Here is a 23,469-nt window from a genome sequence, read left to right on the forward strand (position 1 = left end):
GAGTTCAAGCCCCATGTAGGGCTCTGTGCTGGCAGTACAGAGCCTACTTAGGATTCTGTCTCCTTCTCCCTATTCCCCTCCCCAGCTTGCTCTCTATCTCTCAAAATAAATAAAAATAAACTTTACAGAATTGCCATGAAAGGGCAGGGATAAGCTGACAATTTCCATGATGAGACAGTTCTGATTCAATAGGAATCCTATTGTAATAGGACTGACTGTGGGTTCATGTGAAGTTATTCACTCCTATTACTCTTGGGTTGTACCTCTCTTAGATCATTCCTAAATTTGTGGTTCATTCTCATCACAGTTTACCATCTGGTCTCAGCTGTAATTGAGGGTAATTAAAACAAAGGTCTATAACCACACTTGGGACAAAGCAGTAGAGAGGAGAATGTTCAGGGACTTCAGGAGTCAACTGAATTGAAAAGAATAGAGATCCGTGGAGAGGTTGGGCAGTGGTCACTTGCAGCCGAAGACCTTATATCCAGGACAAGCTTACAACAGAGGAGAGCATCTTCCTATTAATCTAATGTATGCTTAGTATGTATTATGCAAACAAATAAGTAAATAGCGAAGTAAGTCTCCCTACAGTAAAGCAGGATAAAAAACAGAATGATTTTATTTGCCATATTAACATAAACCTCATATTATAATTATTAAAGGGATGATTCATCTTCCAATGGTTCATTTTAAAATGATAATCCAAATGCCAAAATAAAAATAAATTCAGCAACTGAAGCACAAACCAGAGAGTTGAAAACATCTTTATATTAACTCCCTCTTTTGTTAGAAGAGAAATGGCAAAAACGCATGTGTCAAATGCTACAGAATCTGAAAAGGATTGTCAGCGAATAAGGGCCGATGTTGCACTTTGCATTCGAGCCAGCTTGTGTGTTCCACTGCTGCCATGGGTTTGGGACTCAAGGATCTGAAAGTGGTCTGCATTTGTTCCAGAAGAGGGACGGAAGTTGACTAACTACTGGATGGATGCTTGTCTGAAACCATTCAGATGCACAGAGCTGTGAAACCAATGAGCTGTCACATCCAGAGCGTGTGTCTGGACTGGCTACACTTGAGTGGTTTCCTTGCTTGGACCTGTCTGACAAATCAAAGGTGTGGATTCTCCTATCTGCAGCTGTAGTGAACTTTTTGAAAATAACTAGTTGTTTCTACTTGTTGGTTGCTTTTACTCTGGCAAATTGTATTGGTAAGAAACTTCAATCGGAAAAAGTTCAATAGAACTTAATATTTAGAAATACTGTTTAAAATATACACAGGGGCACCTCAGTGGCTCAATCGGTTAAGTGTTCAACTTCGGCGTGGGTCATGATCTCACGGCCTGTGGGTTCAAGCCCCGTGTCAGGCTCTGTGCTGACAGCTCAGAGCCTGGTGCCTGCTTCGAATTCTGTGTCTCCCTCTCTCTCTGCTCCTCCTCTGCTCAAGCTCTGTCTCTGTTTCTCAAAAATAAATAAACACTTAAAAAATTAAAACATACACAGAAATGGAAAAAAAGATATGTTTATGGCCAGCCAGAATATGAGTGATATGCATAAACTAACTATGGGTGTGTCCCTGATTCATTCATCTTTGAAGTGAGCTTATAGGGGCATTGGGGTGGCTCAGTCATTGAGCATAGGGCCATTGATTTCACCTCAGGTCGTGATCTCATGGTTCATGAGTTTGAACCCTGCATCAGGCTCTGCGCTGACAATGTGGAACCTGCTTGGGATTCTCTGCCTCCCTCTCCTCTTGCCCCTCCCCCGTTCACACCCTCTATCTCAAAATAAATAAATGAACTTTAAAAATAAAGAAACCTTATTCACTCAGGATTGTACTAAAGCAGACATTTTGGAGGCTTTGATTTATGCTTCTCTGCTTAGCACATGCCATACACTACTTCCAAATCTTTTGACTTTATGGTTTAATTGCGTCGCACCTGTCATCACTACAATCCATTTCGTTGCCAAGCAATTAATTTGCCTTTAATGAAGATAAGTAAAAATAGGTATCTCTTCTAATTTTTTACTACCTTCTGTGTTCCCAAGATTCTCATCATTTTTAAACTCCCCTGTGTATTCAACAGGATAACTACTATGAAAACTGATATTTGGTTGGTCATTCATCAAATATTTACTGAGGATATATTTTGGAATATATCAGAAGAACAGTCCATTGTTTGTTTGTTTTTAATTTCTTGAGAAGCAGCATAGATATGAAGCTGATTTTTATAGGACGCAGATGATGAATAAATGACTGGCAAGCATGTGCTCATACTTATACCCAGGCCAGAAGTCTCTAACTTACACAAACACTTCACCTTTTCCTGATGCACTGCTTCAGGCTGTCCTTTACTAATCATAGTACCAAACCGGTGTGAGAGAAAAAGACAATTTCTAGTTTTTCAGAGTAATTGGTTTATTGTGGCATGATTTAAAAAATGTTGAGAGACAAAACATTTTTTAAAAACTTAAAAAAAAAAAAAGGCTGGGAGGGGGTAGTGCCGGGTGGCTCAGTCAGTTGAGCATCTGACTCTTGATTTCAGCTCAAGTTATGATCTCACCGTTTGTGAGATTGAGCCCCGCATCAGGCTCCGCACTGACAGCAAGGAGCCTGCTTGGGTTTCTGTGTCCCTCTCTCTGCCCCTCCCCCACTCATGCTCTCACTCTTCCTTTCTCAAAATAAATAAAAACGATTTTGTAAAAATTAAAAATTTTTTTCAGAGATAGTAGTCCTAATTTTTTATAGTCTCTGAAATGTTCTGAAAGCCAGAAAATGAAACTCCTCTTAACAAACTCCCAACCTGACTTTTGGGACTATATTTTGAGCTATTATAACAAGAAGTGTCATTATATCAAAGCTGATACCTATCCTTTTTTTTTTTTTAAAAAAACTATAGAGTAGGAAGGTAGGATTTGTAAGCATACATATATATATATATATATGCATCTATGCATTATGTATGTATTCCTATACATGCACATAAGTATATTTGTATATTAACAATTTCCAAAGCTCTTCTCTGCCTCTAAGTATGTTTCACTCTGTCTTCATAGAAGACTCCATGCACATGTCACTACCTCAGAGAGAATTCATTTCTCCATCCATTTGCCCTGCTTCATTTTTCTTCATAGTGCTTCCCATTATTATGTCTTCCTTTGTGTATTTTATGTCCCTGGGTTTTATCCCGGTAAAATGGGCTCTCCGTGAAAGAGAGTATTTTTCTCTGTCATTTTCGCCATTATATCCCCAGAACCTAGAATCATACCTGACACAGATTTGATATTCAATGAGCATTTATTATATAAAGTATAATTTGGGCAGCATGGCAGGATCTCTATTTTCTTGATAGTAAAGCAAATTCAAATTTTGACTTGCTTAAGGTACACAGCAAGGAAGTAATTTAATCTCTTTGTCTTGTTTCCTTCTCTCTTGGCACCTCCAAAGCTAGTGTTGTTCGAACTTTTTGGTTGCTTTTACTCTTGCAAACAGTGTTGGTAAGAAACCTCAACCAGAGAAAGTTCAATACAACTTAATAATAGAAATACCATTTAAAAAAACCACAGAAATGAAGAAGGGCCACCTGGGTGACTGAGCTCCGGTCATGATCTCACGGTTCGTGAGTTCGAGCCCCGTGTTGGTCTCTATGCTGACAGCTCAGAGCCTGGAGCCTGCTTCAGAGTCTGTGTCTCTGTCTCTCTCTGCCCCTCTCCTGCTCACTCTCCATCTCTTTCTGTCTCTTAAAAAAATGAATAAATGTTAAAAAAATAAAAAATAAATATATACACAGAAATGGAAAAAAAATATTTCAATGGTGTTATGTTAAAAGGAGACTGACATTTTTATGATCACTGAAAACATGATAAATGATATAGATAAACTCCCTATGGTATGTCCCTGATTCATTTACCTTATAAGAAAGCTTATTAACTCAGGATTGTACTAAAGCAGAAATTTTGGAGCCTTTGTTTTATGCTTCTCTGCTTAGCTATGCCATACATTACTTCCAAATCATTTGACTTTATGGTTTAATTGTGTAGCACCTGCTATCACTACAATCTGTTTAATTGCCACTGTAATTAATTTGCCTTTAATGAAGATAAGTAAAAAATAGATAGCTCTTCTAATATTCTACTACCTTCTAAGATTTTCATACGTTTTTTCTTCTTTATAATAACTACGGATCTCACTTAAAGGCAAGAGTTCAGATGTTAATATTAAGTTGGATTCCTTCTATGCAATCACAGATTGATAGAGGAATCTCAGGAGATATATTTAGGATTTATGTGGAATGACAAATTTCTCTTTTTATAATGAAGTAGCTATACTTCTTTCCAATTGATTACAATGTATTTTAAATTATGTGGATAGTATATTTGGTCGAATTTTAAAGTTCTGGCATAATCCTAACTTTTCAAAGATTCAGTTAGGAGCAGGTATCTAATGAAAGTTTTCTTAGGTGATATTTCAAAACAATGAGCTTGAGACAAACTTAAGTAGCAAAGAGAAACAGTTCACACTCTTAGGTGGAGTAGATGTGGATTTAAGTTAGAAAAGGGCTAACAGTCGGGGCGCCTGGGTGGCTTAGTGGGTTAAGCGTCCGACTTTCACTTAGGTCATGATCTCGCGGTTCGTGGGTTCGAGCCCCGCGTCGGGCTCCGTGCTGACTGCCAGCTCAGAGCCTGGAGCCTGTTTCAGTCTGTGACTCCCTCTCTCTGACCCTCCCCTGCTCACGTTGTCTCTCTCTCTCTCTCCTATAAATAAATAAAAAAAACATTAAAAAAAAAAAGGGCCAACAGTTAAGGAAAGCAGGCTTGGAGTCAAGTTACAGGACTGAATGTGGTATCTCTATAGGGCCCAAATAAAGAAATAAATAAATAAAGGCTGAGAGACTCTTAAAAAACCAGAACTGATAAAATTAAATATGTTTTGGCTCTGATATATAACCTATCTCTTCTGTTGACTCAAAAACTTGTGATAGAAGCTTCTGCCTAGCTATGAACTTGGAACAAAAAAGAGACAGATGTTTAAAAATCCAAACACAAAGCAAGGATCAAAACAACTCTATCAGAGGTTAAGAAATGGGAGGAAAATACACATCACTCCCACATTTCCAGACATATTGTGAGACCTAAATCTAACTGACTCCATTTTAGAAAAAGCCTCCATCTTGAGAGTGAACTAGGCCCGAACCCAGTCCCAAGAAAAACCGCAGGAAGTAAGTAGGCAGCCAGCCCTTAGTTACTTCCGTAGCAACAGCAACAGCCAATCAATTTAAAAGAGGTGCCTATGTCCCAAGACGTTCCGGTTGGCAGTTTGTGTCAGGCCAGACGGGCCGAGCCAATCGGGTACTGACCAGACAGCCTGTACCTATCAGGAGGCTGCCAAGCTGGAAGCCCCGAATTCCACTGTAACTGCAATAAAAAGCCCTGCGATCACGAGTTCCGGGGCTCCATACCATCACCACTAAGCCAGGGTGCGTTGGAGTCCCTACTGGAGCTTGAATAAAGACCCTCCTGTGCTTGCATTGGAATCAGCTCCTAGGTGGTCTTTGGGGTTCTCGCAATCCGGGCATAACAATATGAGAAACATTGTTCAGTTCCCCATTATGTAAGGAGGAAAGCCTTGAAGATAATTGTATTAAAAAAATTAAATGAGCCAAATCTTTCTGTGGTGGAGGAAATGGCTCTCAGGTATCTCCAGGAATTGATGATACCCAAGTAAATAACTCTAGGTGAACACTCAGGATAGAATCTCCTTAACTTAGTTTCTCTCTGTCTTGATCTTACTCATTCTGAATTATTGGAGTTCTAAATCTGTGAGTAGCTTTCACATCTGGCCTCTTTAATGAGTGCTTTGCATTTAATCTAGCAGACATAGGGCACTAATAAAAACTTTTGAGATGTAGGGATTCCCACATAAAAGATTTGATCCTTAGGTTGCTGAAGATTCCACGTTAAAATAGGGAAATGTCTTTCTGAATATTTGGATTATAGAAAACCATATGGGTTAATAAGTGAAACATTTGAGAGACTAATTCTGTTTTTTTCAGTTTTTAGTGGAAATAAAGTACACAGGCTTTTGTCCTTTTGACAGAGATAACAGCATAGTTTTCTACTGAGTGCAATGGCATAATTACAAAGAGAGTCCGCCTTTACTTTAGCATGGAAAGTAGGTTTACCTGGACTGTTTTCTTCATGCCAAAGAATTTCTGGTGGAGTAAGGGCAGTGCTGAAGATAAATGGCCCTGTTTTCCCATCAGATGGTGGTAGAAAGGGCAGTTATTTTTCATCTTTTGGTGGTGATTTTTTTGTAAACAGAGACAGAGAGAGAAAGGGTAAGGGAGGGAGAAAAGAGAAAGAAATTTAGAAATGAATTCCTCCTTGGAAGGAATTAGTGTTTAAGGAAATCAGTGATATTTCAAATATATATATATGTGTGTGTGTGTGTATGTATAAATTGATTATGTTTATATATTTCATATATTTAAAGGTAACACAACTTTTCACCTAGGAACATGATAATTGATTGAAACAAGAGCCCACCATCTTTCTAGGTCGGGGTTTTAAATCAATGGCAAATTACCTACAGTAAACCTGATTAACTGATTTCTTACATTAACAGGGATTTAAATCGTATTCAAAACCATCTTTAGTTCTTGCATCTGACAAACTGCTACTGAGAAGTCTCTTCCTATTATCAACCAGACATTACTCTTTCTGGACTGTGTTTCACCTGCTCAAGCTAGAAAACCCTTCAGTCCACTTTCCCTCAGTCACTTGTTTGGCCTCGATTTTATGTCCTAAGGACAATAACAGTGTAAAAACTCCCTTGGGCCAAAAGATGACGGGCTTGCAAATGAGGAAATACCAACCATTGTTTGATTTCAAACTCTATTCAGGTAAAAGGTCAGGGGTCTAGCAACCTAGCTCCTCCCGGCTGCAGCAAGCCCCTGAGATGTAAATCTTTAGTGAACATTGTGATTAGAATGGTCAAACATGTTCTTCAAGCAACTGTTAAGCAACCCCCACTTCTAACTGCAAAATTCTCGCTTCTGTACACCGGCTTCACCCCTCTCCCTATATAAACCCTGAGCTATGGCTCCGCGGAGCGCTCTTCTGAGGACTTTTCCGGGTGCTTGGGAGGGGCCAGCAGGCCCGGACTAAGATAAACCTGAATAATCAACTCCTTTTGTGTTTTGTGGGCTTTGTTCTTGGAATTCTCCTTTGGAAAGGGAGGTCTAACAACAGCCTCTCCCTCTAGGAAGCCAAAATTTATTCTACCTCTTTCTGTCCTTGACACTGCATCTTTCCACTCCAATTTCAGATTCTTTTCTGTAAGGACACAAGTCTTAACGTCTAAACCAGACTGACTCCATGACAGGCTTTAAGTTTCCCCTCTAAACTAGAAGGCCTGAGTTTCAGCTTCCCCGAAACTATCAGGCAGTTACACATTGCCCAAGGCAGGAGAAACCACCCTTGCAACACCCAATCAGGAAAGGCCAGCGACCACCCTCCACATTACTAAGGGAGAGGCCTGGAGATAGAAACTATAGATAGGACCCTGTTACCTAATGTTAAAGTTAACCTGTTAGTCACTGAACAAGACCCTAGGCTCGCTCTGTGATTGGTTGAATTTAAAGGTACTCTAAACGTTGTAATTGGATCCCGCCAAAAGTAACGAATACTCTAGACAATGTGTATGGTCAAACCCGCTGTCAATGATGTTGTATAATTATGATTGGATCACTGTTCCCATGTCACAACTTCTGTAACTCCCCCGTCACAAACCCCATAAAAACCCTACTCTGTCCTTGTTCGGGGCTCTCAGCACGGATCCATGGCCCTGGTGAAGTCTGTGAGCCCGAGCTCGAGCCCATAATAAAGCCCTTTGCCTTTACATGCGTGACTCGGTCTCCCCGGTGGTCTCTGGTAGGTGAGGATACTGTGATCTGGGTATAACATTTCAATGTATCTTCTTGAAAATACTTTTGCTGATAGGAATCTAAGAGTTGTTGTTTGTGATGAAATTTTGTCAGATGTATACTCTTATTTACATCCACAGGGGAAAAAAGCAAGCAACTAGAAAATTAATAGTTACTTCTCACTCTTCTGTTGGCGGGGGGTGGGGGGGGGAAGTTGAGTGTCTCTTTCTCAATTCAACTCAGTCACCTTTTTAAAATGATGTGCACACTATTCTCTAAACACACACTCATACACACACATGCATATGTATCTTAAGGTACTTTATAGTAGCTTTTGTGCTCTACAAATAGTATATATCCACATAATATATTTTATGTCATACCATCTACCATCCCAAACATATCTAATAATTTGTTTAGACATCCAGACAGCCATTTCTGAAGCAATGCATTAATACATAAACATGGAAATATAATTTTACTTAGACAAATTATATGAGTCTGAAGGTAGTAAGTAGATAATAAAATATCTCCTACCATGTAGGAGTTTCTGTGATAGCCGTACGGTGACAGGTGATTTATATGTAATTGCACATTATAAACTTTTTGGAAAATGAACACTATCCCCAATATGGGGGTATTCTTTCTCAAAAAGACTCCAAGAAACTCATGTAAGAGGCAGAAGTGGTAGAAATTTTAAGAAGAAGAAAAGGAAAAGGTAAAAATTGTTCCACTGAAACATCTAAACCTATTTCTTGGGACTAACAGCTCTAAATCATGAGGTAGGAGAGCCTTTTAATAACAACAGTAGGAGTATGCACTGGGCAGTAATTTTAACTTAAAATGCCAGCACTATACAATGCTAATGCCAATTAGCACAGCAGTGGTCATGGAAACCTTTCACTTCAAATTACAGCCCCCTCCCTGCAGAATGTGGGAGCACCACTTCTTGGCTGCTCTCACTTGCTCACACACCTTCACTCCTTAACCCCTTCCTATCTGCTTCCACCCCCACCCCTCTTGACAAGTGGCAGTCTTTTATGTCACACAGTTATTAGAAATATGACTGATTTTTACAAAAAGCTTCTGAAGCTTCAGAACTTGAGCTTGGTAATATCAACTAAACCTTCAGGAGCATTTTCAAATTTGGAAATGTTTCTCTCAAGCTTATTTCACATAGGAGCTATAAGATTTCCAGAAAGTAACTTCTGGCTATCTGTGTTTCAAACCTCACCCTTGACATATTATTCCCTTATTTCCAGTGTTAAGCACCATGGAATATGTTCATGCTACAACACGACCTTGGGCCCCACACCCTCACATCAATTTGCCAGGTAAGTACCAGGCAAAGGGTGGGGAAAATCCCAGAAGCCATTTCTACACCAAAAGATGACTCATAAAACACATATATGAACCGATATGACTGCAGCCCCAGAATCATATTTTACTAAATGGAAACCAAGTATCTTTCATGCAGTTGTTCCTCAGCTGTATTCTAAAATTGCCCATTGCTTTTCCAAGCCACTTGACAGGAAGGTATTAAAAGAGAAGTTGGAGTGGTGAGAGGCAGTGATGTGAATGGATTTTGCATAGGTTTCTCCACAAATTTTCAAAAATATAATGCCAAGTGAACACCTGATACATATGCTTCCCAGGGCCAGTGCTTTTGAAGCATATGCCTCATCTTTTTGAGTGTGAGCACTGTGCATTTTAGATTTTAACAGGCCTTTAAGATTTACACCATTATAGACTTTGATAGACATCCTCTAGACCTATTCTGGCAGCTCCTGGATTCTAAATCCAGGCTAGAGCTTCAGCATAAGCTCTATGAGGGTGGTCCTGATCTTGCCCAGAATTGTATGCCCAGCGCCTATAGCTATTTGATATTAGACTCAGTCCACCAGAGACCCATGAACACATGAATGAACTAACTTCAGCGATCCTAATTTTAATTCAAAAGTGCCTGGCTATCTATAATGCACTTATTTATGCCACTTCTAAAATCATGCCTATGCCTGAATGTTTCTTCACGCAGCAAATACTAGATTGCCTACAGATATGTTCTTATGAAGCCTCTACATTCCTCCCCCACCCTCATAGAGCATATGCAAAGCAAATCTTAGCTTTAGGCAAGGACGGATGCTAACATTAGAAATATGTATCTAGAGTGGATCTACAAATTCTGTGAAGAAGAAGAGTACCAAAAACTGAGAGCTGCCCAAAAAAGGGGGGAAAGTGACTAAAAGACAATCCTTTCTTGGTCAGTTTCAGGTTTTTGAAGATGGGAAATTATATTTCTTGATGTCTTTAAAATTCTGAGAGTTGGATTCTTATCTACTTTTAACACTGGAACAATAAAGCTGAAAAATATCAAATAATGTGTTCAAGTTATCATGAGTGAATAATGGAGCTGAGAATTTTATTGAGAACTCTGGTTTCTGAACCGATGATCATGCTTCCTCCAGAAATGAAATTTCCTGATATTAAATCAGGCAAATCCATTGTTTCTTCAAGTCTATGTTAAATATATTCTTTCTTAGGCTACTAACAAAATGGCTTATCACTAGATCCAATCCTTCTGACCATTTTTTTAAAGAGCATCTTCTTACTTGGGAAGACCCAAAATATTAATATTGGGGAAGATCATTTAATACAAAGATATGTCTATTTTACTTCAAAACTTAGGGATCTTTAAATAACAGGCTGAGATAAATAAAGTATTTCAGGTAATATGTGGAAAGTGAAAAAAAGACAGAATTTGTGGGGAAAGTTGTAAGAAGGGCTGAAGTTCACTAAGGAGGGAAGATACCAAACTGATGGGAAAGCATAGGGCACTAATGTAAAGAGCTCTAATGAGGGAAGGTAGTAGTCATAGATCATGGGAGGAGATTATCCTAAAAATAATAACAAATGTAATATATTGACATAAAATTATAGACAGTTATAATTTTTTTTCTTTTAGGCTACTGTGACAGAAGAAAGCATACATTTCCCAAGAGTAAGTGAATGACATGCAGAAAATAAAGATCACATGAGCATCTGGGATCAGAAACAGGTGAGGCGAAGGAGTACCAAGGAGAGAGAAGAGCTGCCATTCAGCTGGGATGTGTGATGTCTACTAAATATACACTCATGGCGGGTTCACTGCTGGAAGTAAAGAGCCAGGGTCATCATTCCCTGTAATATTATTGGAGAAGTTGAGGTCCAGGGTCTTCTATTTTAGTTGCATTGTATGGCTTTTTAATTGTATTCAAATTAAATTTTAAAAATTAGTGTTTATTTTATTTTTGAGAGTAATAAACAGAGCATGTGGAGAGGAGGAGCAGAGAGAGAGGGAGACACAGAATCTGAAGCAGGATCCAGGCTCTGAGCTGGAGGGCCCCACCGGGGTCAGGCTCCAACTCCCAAACTGTGAGATCATCATCAGAGCTGAAGTCAGAGGTCTTAACTGACAGAGACACCCAGGTGCCACTTAATTGTATTCAAATTTAGCTTGCTGTTGATTTAATTACAAATAAATTACTTATCATATGAATACACACACTTCAGTTTTAGGAGCTAAGAGAGGGAGCATTTCATTGATTGAAAATTGACCTTACCAGCTAGTTGCTTTCACTCTTCAGGCAAAACTCAGTGAGGGCAAGAGCAGGGTATATATCCTGCTCATTGAAGGATGAGTTCTGGAATTTTCATAAGCAGCCTGAAAGACCTCAAAGAAGAGCTTGTTAGGATAAACTAGGTCAACAAACAGTGGATAGGCAAAATCTTCTCCTACATCATGATATTTGTGTCATGTTGTTTAAGTGCATCTTATTGAAAGCTGCTACGAATCCTTTTAGGAAGTAGACAGGGCATAAATGATGGGTTAGTACGCATTTCTGCCTGGGAGTCAGAGGCCCCATATGACAGCTTCACTCTTACGGTGTGATATTTGGTGACTGCTCCATGTCTCTGAGCTCCTAAACTCAGGATTAGCAACAGAGCACAGAACACAGAACACTGAACATCAAACACTAACAGACTGTAAATGATACAAAAAGATACGTGACAGCCATCTGTAAGTTTGTTGCTATTTAGAAGCTCTTCTCACTGTCCACTGTCCAGGCTAAGTCTCCCAACTTGTATGACTTCGTAAATCTTCCACTCCTCATCCCTACCAAGAACAAATTTAACACCGATTCTCCTGCTATATAAACAGAGTTTATAGAGGGAAACTTGGGATATTTGTTTTCCTTTGCTCTTTTTTTAATAGTTGCTTTTGGATCACTGAGCAGATGGATCACAACTGTCTACCTGGCCAAATAGTGCTCTATGTTTTCACGCCAGTCTTCAAGGCCTGTAGGGGGAATCTATTTCTGTTTGTTGTGAAGTTATTTAAATAAAGGCCCTTGTCATCACCCTTGACAAATTTGTCACTGCAGCAGTAGAATATATTGTATTTAATCACTAGGAAATAATAGATACAAACCCAGGGAACCATAAATGGAATTCATTGTTAGCAAATGTCTGTAACAAGTCATATCTTGGGCACTTTTCACCCACAAAATACCCAGTCCAGTTTTACATTCAGAAAAAATCTAAAGAGAGTTGTCTGGGTGGCTTAGTCAGTTAAGCGTCTAACTTCAGCTGAGGTCATGATCTTGTAGTTCATGAGTTCGAGCCTTATGTCAGGCTCTGTACTGACATCTCAGAGCCTGGAGCCTGCTTCGGACTCTGTCTCCCTCTCTTTCTGTCCCTTCACTGCTCACACTTTCTCTCTCTCAAAAACAAATAAATATTAAAAAATATCTTTAAAAAGAAAATATCTAAAGATAAGTCCTATTATTTTGGCTTTTTAAATTAAGGTCAGATTTACAGATCTTATTTTACTCTGTTTATAATTCAACACAAATTTACTAAAATCTAATATGTTCACATTATGCAAGCATTAAAATGGAGGGATGAATACGGCAGACTTTAAGATACATGGATAGTTGGCAACTGATAGTTGAAGAGGCAGAAAGGAATGTAAATGGGACTTTGCCAGAAATAATTCAGGCTAAAATGCAATACAGGGTGAAACACAATCGGAAAAAAAAAAAGTGGTAAATTTATTCTGCTTGTGAGGGAGAGACAAGGAAGTGTGTTCAAATAGGAATTAGAATTCTTGTAGAATGAGGGAAAACTTTTCCCATGGAGTGCTCTAGGAGAGGAAGGTGAGGGGGCATTTCAGTCGGAGAATAACCATAGCAGAGATGTAGAGGTGGAAAGGTTGACAGAATATTTAGAAAATGATGGTAATTTGGTATCACTGAATAACAAGTTGCCAACAGAGACATGGCAGGGAAAAGGATGATAAAGTAGACTGGGGCCATCTTGGACAAAAGCTTGTATACCAAGCCAAGGATCTGGGCAATGATGACTTGTACTAATTTTTAAGCAGATTTAGTAGACCTAGGTTGATTTTGTTTACCCAGCCTTTGCTCCCTCCCTCCCATTCTGCCTTTTTAGTTTTCTAATAATTGTACCACACTTACCTTTCAGAGATCCAACCCTTCTTCACTTATAGTCAACATGAGTCTGGGTTTTTGCTCCAGGAGTGGGCATGTGAACTATGCCTGTCAGCCAGAAGTTTCTATCCTCGTGGTAACAGAGATTGATTGAGGATTGAGTAAAAATGACTCACATTTGTTTGGTGACAATTTGCTATAGGGATCGGTGAACAGAGTCTAAAGTTAGATGAGTAATGACTGAATTCAGCCACACCTAAATCCAGAAATAAACCTGAAATTTGTAGTTTGAATTGAACTTCTTTTTCATGTAAATAAAAAATTAAAATAAAGTCACGTATTTACATATTTTTTTACATGTATGTTGTACACAGATCACTATCACTCTGACAGGAGAGGATAAATTGCTGCAAAAGAGAGTGGAGAAATGGACATCAGATAAGCACGTTAGTACCAGGGAAGATGATGAGGGCCCAAATTAAGGCAGTGTCTCTTGGATTGGAGGATGCAGGCCTTACCTATTGTATTTTTCTCTCTTGGATTCCCAGCTCCCAACTCAGGTCCTAGAATGTAGGCGGTACTCAAAATGTATTAAATGAGTGACCAGGCTATGAATTTAAGATAGAGAAGGTTGTGAGAGGTATAAGCAATGGTGAAGAAAAATGAATAATTTAGGGATCTAGTGAGGACAACCAGATATATAGTAGTGGCATTATTTAAGCTAGGGGAGGAGAAGGAAAAACTAAGAGAGGTAGGATGAAATAGGGGCAAATGAAGAATACAGATTTGCATATTTTGTAGCCAGTGCTATTTTTTTGGTTTAGATTATTATTGTTGTTGTTGTTACTATTATTATTACTACTATTACTATTATTTTTAATGTTTCCCAAAGAAGGCTATGGGTAAGACTGATGTGCTATGATTTCCTCTCTCAAAAGAACAGAATAAATACAGAGAAATCTCAGGTATGTTTAAAAAAATCTTCTGGAAAGGGAAAGAAATATACTATACAATACAAACTAGACACATACACACTACAACAAACTATTCAAACTTAATGCCTGGATTTTGAACAAGAGAACTTTTAGTTTCTGTTAATGCTAATCCATGAGGAGGTTGCACACTCATTAAATGTTGCATTCAGCAAAGAAGAGTAACAAAGGCTGAAAATTTCTTTCTGAAATTAATGAGATGCTAGGAATTAATTGTGGCTTCCAGCTTTTTACTCTACACAACTGATGGGTCAGGGCTGATGCAGCTCTATATCCTACTCTACCAAACACCATATTTGTTTCCAAGTTACAAAACTGTTCAGAGTCTAGACATGAGCCAAGCATCCAACTTCTTTTCAGGCTGTTGTTAGTCCATGATCTTTCCATAGTAAATGGCACTTTAAATGTCAAGCATCTCCCCTAACAGAAAAATTTCTAACATCCCGACAGTAAACAGAATGACTGCCCAAGACGTATGCTTTAATCTCTTTTGTGTGACTGCAAAATATTATATGGCAAATAGGAACTTTGCAGATATGGTTAAGGTTATGGATCTCAAAATAGATAGATTATTATCTTGGATTATCCTGATGAGGTTAATGGTGTTCCATGAGCCTTTAAAAGCAGAATTCTTTCCTACTGAGATTGAAGAGATGTAAGAGATAACAAATCAGAGAGATTAGAAGTGTGAGAAAAGCTCATTGGGCATGCCCTTGCTAATCTTAAAATGGAGAGGACAAAATGACAAGGGATACAAGCAGCTTGCAGAGCTGGAAAAGTCTTTTGGAAGACAGGCAACAAGAAAACAGCAACTTCACTTAGGCCTCCAGTTCAAGGAAATGAGTATTGTTAACAATATGAATGAGCTTGAAACTGGATTTTATCTGAGCCTCCAGTTAATTGCCCAGGCAAGGCAATGTCTAGATTTATCCTTGTCAGAACCAGAACAAAGTAACCAGCCAAGCTGTCACTGGAATTCTGAGTTGCAAAATTATAATATAATCAAAATATACAATATATGTTATTTATATGTATTAAATATTATTTATCTATAATATATACATATGTATTATATATTATATATAAATATACATATAATATATATGTAGTTTTAAGCTGTTAAGTTTGTAATAATTTATTATAGCAGTAGTGGTAAACAGGAATAAATAGAGAGCAAAACATTAAATACAATTAAAGACCTAAGCCCTATGATATCAATAACCACATAAAATGTAAATGGCCTAAAAATATACTAATAACAAGAAAGAGATTGGCAGAATTGACTGAAAACACAAACCAACTTTTTTTCCTTAAGAAATTCATTTAAAATATATGATATATGCAGGTTGAAAGTAAAAACATAAAAAACTATATCATGCAACCATTAATCAAAATAATACAGCAAGGTTGTATCAATTACAGGTAAACTAGAATTCAGAAGAAAAAGTACCAAACAAAAAGCGAGACATTATAGAATGATGAAAGGTTTAATCTATTAGAAAGTATAAATATTAAATGTGTAAGCATCAATTTTAGAGCTGCAATATATGCGAAACAAAAACTGTTCGAAATGAAAGGAAAAATCTATAAGTACATACTTATAGTTGGAGACTACAATACTATTCAATAGAACAACTAGACAGAAAACCATCAAAGATATAAAGGACTCAAAATATTGTCAATGAGCAGGATCAAACTGACACAGAACATACACCCAACAGCAGTAGAATGCACATTCTTCTCTAGGGCACACAGATCATATGTCAAGATAGATCATATGCTGGGCCATAAAGCACATATCAATATTTTTAAAAATTTCTTTTGAAAATTGAAATCATACTTGGTGTGCTCTCCCAGCTGAATGAATTCAGACTGGAAATCAATATTAGAAAGACAACAGGAAAATCTCCAAACACTTCTAAATACTCCATAGGACAAGGAGGTATTCTCAAGAGAAATCAGCAAATACACTGAACTAAAGAAAATTTTAAAAAATGTATCAAAATTTTGGGACATAGCTAAAGCTATTTTGAGAGGGGAATTTGTAACACTATATGCACAGTATAGAAAAGAGGAAAAGTCTCTAGTCCATACTCTGTAATTCCACCTTGCCTGAGTCCTGCTCTGGCTGGTCCAGGGTCCCTGAAGGATGGACGGTGTAGGCGAGGGAGGGATGAGAGAGGCACAGGATTCTTTCTGGTCACCAGCCAGGCCTCTCCTCACTGTCTGAGATTCAACTTTACTTTATGATTTAGTGTTTGGGGGACGACACAAAAGTGGCATTCTGATGATAAATTTTTTGATCAGTAGAAACTTTCCAGAACATTGATATGCATAGGTGTATGGGGAACAGCCCAGAAGTGGCATTCAAATATAAACAGGATGCTTTAGCATAGTAAAGGCAAAAGTTAGTTCTTTGTGAGGAGGGGTCAATAGCCTGTTTATCACTTAATGGGAGGTATTAAGAAAAACAGGCCTTTCAGGAGCGCAATGTTGCTCCCATAACCACAAAAGAAGTTCCTACAGTAAGTTCCTTCACAAAGTGCAATCAGCATACCTAGGCCAGAATAAGTCACTCCCAGTAAATCAACAAGGTGCCTTGGGGGTCGATGCTCAAGCAGAAACAATTGAGTGGGGGTGAGTGGGAATATTGGTCATCATCTGATGGTAAGAGTCTGTGCAAACTTACCTTAACCTCAAAAAGAAGTTTTTCTCAACTTAGTGAGTTCAGAAATGGCTCCCAACACCACCTCAAGAACTTATGTTAAGAAAAGCAAGACAAACCAAACGCAAATATGGGAAGGAAATAATAAGATAGAAGTAGAAATCAATCAAATTGAAAACTGAAAATCAGTAGAGAAAATTAGTGAAACAAAGAGGTAAATGATTAATAAATTTGACAAATGTCTGCCAATACTGACAAGACAGAAGGGAGAGAAAACACAAATAACCAGTAAGGAATGAAAAGAAGGTATCACTGGAGAGCTTGCAGACCTCAAAGGATAATAAATGTTTACAACAATCAGCTCTACATGCTACATTTAATAACTTAGATAAAATGAACGATTCCTTGAGAAATACAAGGCACCACCCTCACACAGTATGAAATAGACCATTTAATAACCCTCTAACTATTAAGGAAACTGAATCTGTAAGTAAAATCTCTCCCCAAAGAGAAATCTCTAAACACAGATGGTTCCATTGGAGAATTCTTCCAAATGTTTAAAGAAAAATTAGCACACATTCTACACAATCTCTTCCGGAAAATAGAAGAGATGGCAATAATCACTACTTCACTTTATGAAGCTGGTATTACACCAATAGCAAAACCTGATGAAAATAGTACAAAGAAAGAAATTACACACCAATATCACCCATAGATATAGACACAAAACTACTTCAAAATATTAGCAAATAGAATTACTGACATATAAAGAGATGATACATAATAATCAAGTGAGATTTATTCCAGAGATTCAAAAGGGTGCAATAGAGGAAAGACAGTCTTCCTAAGCAAATAGAAGGGTGCTAGAGCACTTGACCATTCACAGGCAAACAAAATAAAGAAAAATAAAGAAAACACCTTAACCTCAGACTTAAATGTTATCAAATAATTAACTCATTTTGTATCACTTTTAGGAAGTAAAAAACTAAGACAAAATCTTTAGGGTTCAGAAGAAATTTCTTAGACTTGGCACCAAAAGCATCTTACATAAAAGGAAAAATTCATAAATTGAAATTCATCAACTTTAAAAATGCTAACTCTGAAGAATCTTATGAAAAAGATGAAAAGACAACTATAGACTGGGAAAGATATTTGCAACCCATATATCTGAAAAAATGGAACTCTCAAATTTAAAGACTCTCAAATCTAAATAGATTTAAAAAAGAAAAGAAAGTAAGAAAATGGGCAAAAGCAATGATGTGATATATCAACAATTGCAAATAAGCACAGGAAAAAGATGTTCAAAATCATTAGCCATTAGGTAAATGCAAATCAAAAGCACAAAATGAAATATCATTACACATCTATCAGAATACTGAAAATCAAACTAGTGACATTAAATGCTGATGAGGGTGAGTAGTAACTGAATTGCTAGTGAGAATTCAAAATTGTACAGCCACTCTAAACACAGTCTGACACCTTAAAACCTCAGTAGGCACCTACCGTTCAATCCAGCAATTGCACTGCTGGGCATTTATCACAGAAAAATAAAAACTCATGTTAACACAAAAACCTATCAAATGAATACACATAGTGGATTTATTAGCAAAAGCCTAAAACTGTAAACAACCTGAATGACTTTTAATGAGTGAATAATGAACAAAATGTAGGACATGGAATATTACTCAGAAATTAAAAGGGATGAACTATCAACACAAGTGACAAGTGAATAAATCTACACAGAATTATGCTGAGCGAAAAAATAAAAGGCCAATCCCAAATGTTACATACTGTATGATTCCATTTATATAACATTTTTTTTAATATGTTGACATTTATTCATTTTTGAGAGAGAGATAGACTGCGAGTGGGAGAGGGGCAGAGAGAGAGGGAGACACAGAATCCGAAGCAGGCTCCANTATTTATATAACATTTTTTTTTTAATATGTTGACATTTATTCATTTTTGAGAGAGAGATAGACTGCGAGTGGGAGAGGGGCAGAGAGAGAGGGAGACACAGAATCCGAAGCAGGCTCCAGGCTCTGAGCTGTCAGCACAGAGACCGATGCGGGGAACTCGGACCCACAAGTGATGAGATCATGACCTGAGCTGAAGTCAGACGCTTAGCCGACTGAGCCACCCAGGTGCCCCTATATAACATTTATTAAAATGACACATTACAGAAATGAAGAATGAATGAGTGGTGACCATGGGCTAAGTAGGAAGTGGAGGCAGGAGGGAAGTCAGAACAGCTTAAAAGATCAACATGAGAAAGAATTATAATCATGGAAATATTCTGATTCTTGATTGCATCAATGCCAATACAACTTAGTTGTATTTAGAGCTGTGTTCGGCACCTGTATGCTAAATAAATGAACAAAAAAGTAAATACTTGTTAGTACCTGTAGTAAATGACTTACCAGGTGAGACTCTGTAAGGTGCCATGTGATGTATAGCTAGGAATTTGTGTGTTTACTCTCTGTTTTCTTAGGTTCTGACACCCAAGTTCAATTATTAGTGTTCTATGATCTATGGTCATGGTCATTCTCTTATAGCTGCATTTTCCTAGCGAGGTTTTCTGTGTTTTATGTTTTGTTTTTGTTTTTTGCCTCTGACAGCGCTCCCTCCACCCCTTCTTCAAGATATATTTTCCCCCATAGATGGTCTCTAACCCTGCTCTGACCTCTGCTGAGGTCTTTTCTCCAACCGACTCACTCATTCCTCTTGCCCATGGAAGAATTTTCCACCATGGCACTGGCATTTCACAAGTTACCTGTTGTCACTCTTAACTTCTTTCCAGAACGAGTGTGTAGTTTCATCTTTGTTTTGGATCTCTCACTATGTATCCATGAAACTGGTGAAGAGAACACTCTTTGCATGTTTTACAAAGATTTTTCTTGGCTTCCATGAACCAGTATTCCCTGAGCTTGTTTGCATAAGACAGTGAAAGCAAACCTGAGGTATTTCCAGCAAAGGAAACAAGAAAGTTGAATTTCCTTTGCTATTTTTTTTTTCTGTGCTGCCTCTTGAAAACAAGTGGATATTGAGGTTCACTTGTGTCTATTTATCTTTTCTTTTTTTTTTTTCATTTTTTAAATGTTTTATTTATTTCTGAGAGAGAGACAGCATGAGCAGGTGAGACACAGAATCTGAAACAGGCTCCAGGCTCTGAGCTGGCTGTCAGCACAGAGCCCAATGTGGGGCTTGAACCCAGGAACTGTGAGATCATGATCTGAGCTGAAGTCAGATGCTTAACAGACTGAGCCACCCAGGTTCCCCTATTTATCTTTTCTTAAAGTTATTTATTTTGAGTGACACAAAGAAAGAATGTGAGTAGAGGAGGAGTAGAGAGAGAAAGGAAGAGTTCCCCAAACAGGCTTTACACTATCAATGTGGAGCTGATATGAGGCTTGAGCTCACAAACCATGAGACCATGACTTTAGCTCAAATGAAGTGTCATTGTGCTTAACTGACTGAGCCATCCAGGCGGCCCCATTGTGTCTCTTTAGAATGACAAGATTTAAACAAGACTATTGCTATTTCTTTCAGAGAAAGAATGATAAAGAAACGATGTTTGAATTCCTGTGCTCTCTTGTTCTGCTTGTATTTTTTTTCTTTCTCTACACTCCAAATCAAATAACAGCTTTGGGGGACACCTGAGTGGCTCAGCCGGTGAAGTGTCCTACTTTGGCTTAGGTCATGATCTCAGTGAGTGGGTTCAAGCCTCGTGTTAGGCTCTGAGCTGACAGAGCCTGGAGCCTGCTTCTGATTATGTGTCTCCCTCTCTCTCTGCCCCTTCCCTGCTTGCGCTCTCTCTCTCTCTCTCTCTCTCTCTCAAAAATAAATAAACATTTAGGGGTTCCTGCGGGGCTCAGTCGGTTAAGCACCCAACTTCAGCTCGGGTCATGATCTCACAGTTCGTGGGTTGGAGCCCCGCGTCAGGCTCTGTACTGACAGCTAGCTCAGAGCCTGGAGCCTGTTTCGGATTCTGTGTCTCCCTCTCTCTCTGACCTTCCCCTGCTCATACTGTCTGTCTCTCTCAGAAATAAATAAAACATTTTAAAAAATTAAAAATAAGTAAGTGAACACTTAAAAATATCAAATAACAGTTTCGAAGGCAGTCTATCAAAAGACAAAATGAAATTGTGGTGGAATATGCTGTTTTTTATATTAGCAAAATGGTGAAATGTTGCTGGATTCTAAAATAGAATCAGCCAATAGGGAGCAAGTTTGGAGCCAAGAGGAGGCTGAGAAACTGCCCTGTGAGGCAGGAGAGGAGCATAGGACTGAAGAAACGACAAACACGGGGTGGTAACATTAGACATTGTTAAGAGCAAGGTAGGAGAAAGTAGAGTAGCAGTAGTTGTGAGTGGAGATATTAAATATTAGATTATTATTTATATCTAAGAGACACAATAGGATATCCATTGTTAAAATAATACAATTGGACTCCTGGGAATTAGAATAATAGCCATTGTTCAAATAATGCACATTGAGAATGGATAGTATAGTTCTGAGAAATTTTCACAAATGGAAAATGCAAAGTTAAAAAAGTTGAAAACAGTGCATTAAAAATGTATATCATTGTGGTGCCTGTGTGGCTCAGTTGGTTAAGTATCCGACTTTGGCTCAGGTCATGATCCTGTCTGTGGTCTGTGGGTTCAAGCCCCATGTCTGGCTCTGTGCTGACAGCTCAGAGCCTGGAGCCTGTTTCATATTCTGTGTCTCTCTCTCTCTCTCTGCCAGTCCCCTGCTTGCACTCTGTCTCTTTTTCACTTTCAAATATAAATAGACATTTAAAAAATGTCTTAATGTAAATGTACATAAATTAATTAATAAAATAAATAACATAATAAATCATTTGATTAACAGGTACCATAATTGATTACATTTGTCTGCTCTTAATTCCTTAGTATTAAAGGAGAAGTTACAATGGCATCATTTTAAATTCCACAACATCACATAGCAGTAACCTTGTGATACGTGCCACAAGATGTAATCAAGATTTGGGGTGCCTGAGTGGATCAGTCGGTGAAGTGTCCAACTTTGTCTCAGGCCATGATTTCATGGTTTGTGGGTTCAAGCCCCGCATCATGCTCTGTGCTGACATTTCAGAGCCTGGAGCCTGTTTCAGATTCTGTGTCTCCTTCTGTTTCTGTCCCTTCCCCCTCATGATCTGTCTGTCTCTCTCTCTCAAAAATAAATAAACATTAAAAAAAAATTTAAGATGTAATAAAGATCTTCCTGGAAGAGAAAGGAAGTATAGTGTGAAAAACAAGTATTTAAAGCTCTTATGTATGTTTCATGTGGTGGATCATACTAAAAAATGTTAACTGTTAAAATATCTTCTCTCTTAGGACAGATACCATATGTTTGCACATATAGGAGGATTAGGATAAACTTAACGGAGGACTGTGGGGGAGTAGAAGGGGAAAAATAGTGGGGGAGAGGGAAGGAGGCAAACCATGAGAGACTCTTGGATGCCGAGAACAAACTGAGGGCTGATGGGGGTTGGAGGGTAGGGGAAGGGGGTGATGGGCATGGAGGAGGGCACTTGTGGGGATGAGCACTGGGTGTTATATGGAAACCAACTTGACAGTAAGCTATTTAAAAAATATATCTTCTCTCTTTTCTCCTTTGCAGATATTTATCTATGCCGATAACATGGAGATCACATCTCACCTTGTGTTTCATCTTAGCCTGTATGCACAACGTTGCTCTTTAAGGAACAGCCCTGCATCATAAACTACAGGGTATACATTACAGGGCCTCCATTCACTACCAGATACAGCTTGGAAAGTTATTTAACTTCTTTAGATGGATCTTCTCAGTTCAGCTTTTTTTCTTGTTGTGGGGATGGGACTGATGGTGTCCGTCCTTGTTACATGTCAGAGAGGAAACCTAGAATCTTCCATTTGTTTTTAACCTCTTCGAGCTCTGTGCTGCTGTTTATAGCCTTGGCGCTCACACCCCAGGTATCATTCATACCACCAGACTCATGTCAGGGGCCAGGCTTGATGGCTACCGGCAGGAGTGGTACCAAAGATCTGTGGGATCCAAGAGAACTAATACCCAAGAGCCTACCCTGTCAGTCGCTCCAGGAAGCCAAGGGAATTGATCTCTGTGTAAGTGTGTCCTACGCACTCGATTTAGGTAGTAAGTACACTAAGCCAGAAATAGTTCATCTGTGGTACAGAGGCAGCCCCAAAATCTTTCTTAACCCAGAAAGTATCTGACGAATTGCTATTAAATAATTTTCTTTGGGTAGATTGAGCAGGTTTTCCATCTCTATAGAAGGTAATTTAAAGAAGCAGAGTATGTTAAAGTAAGGGTTCATCTCCAAAATGTTGCATGCTAGGGCCAGTGACAAATCGAATGCAATGAGAGCACAATACAAAGCAC

General features: G+C 38.4%; 1 long non-coding RNA gene across 1 annotated transcript; it reads left to right on the plus strand.

Moving 5' to 3' along the window:
* The first annotated feature begins 7,788 nt into the window (after nt 1-7,788).
* Nucleotides 7,789-22,853, plus strand: LOC144234726 (uncharacterized). The gene is made up of 4 exons (XR_013336050.1): nt 7,789-7,928; nt 9,184-9,255; nt 10,884-10,976; nt 22,711-22,853. It is a non-coding gene; the product is annotated as an uncharacterized LOC144234726 (long non-coding RNA).
* The last annotated feature ends 616 nt before the right edge of the window (nt 22,854-23,469 follow it).

This window comes from Crocuta crocuta, unplaced genomic scaffold, assembly GCF_008692635.1.
Source record: "Crocuta crocuta isolate KB4526 unplaced genomic scaffold, BGI_CrCroc_1.0 scaffold371, whole genome shotgun sequence".
NCBI lineage: Eukaryota > Metazoa > Chordata > Mammalia > Carnivora > Hyaenidae > Crocuta > Crocuta crocuta.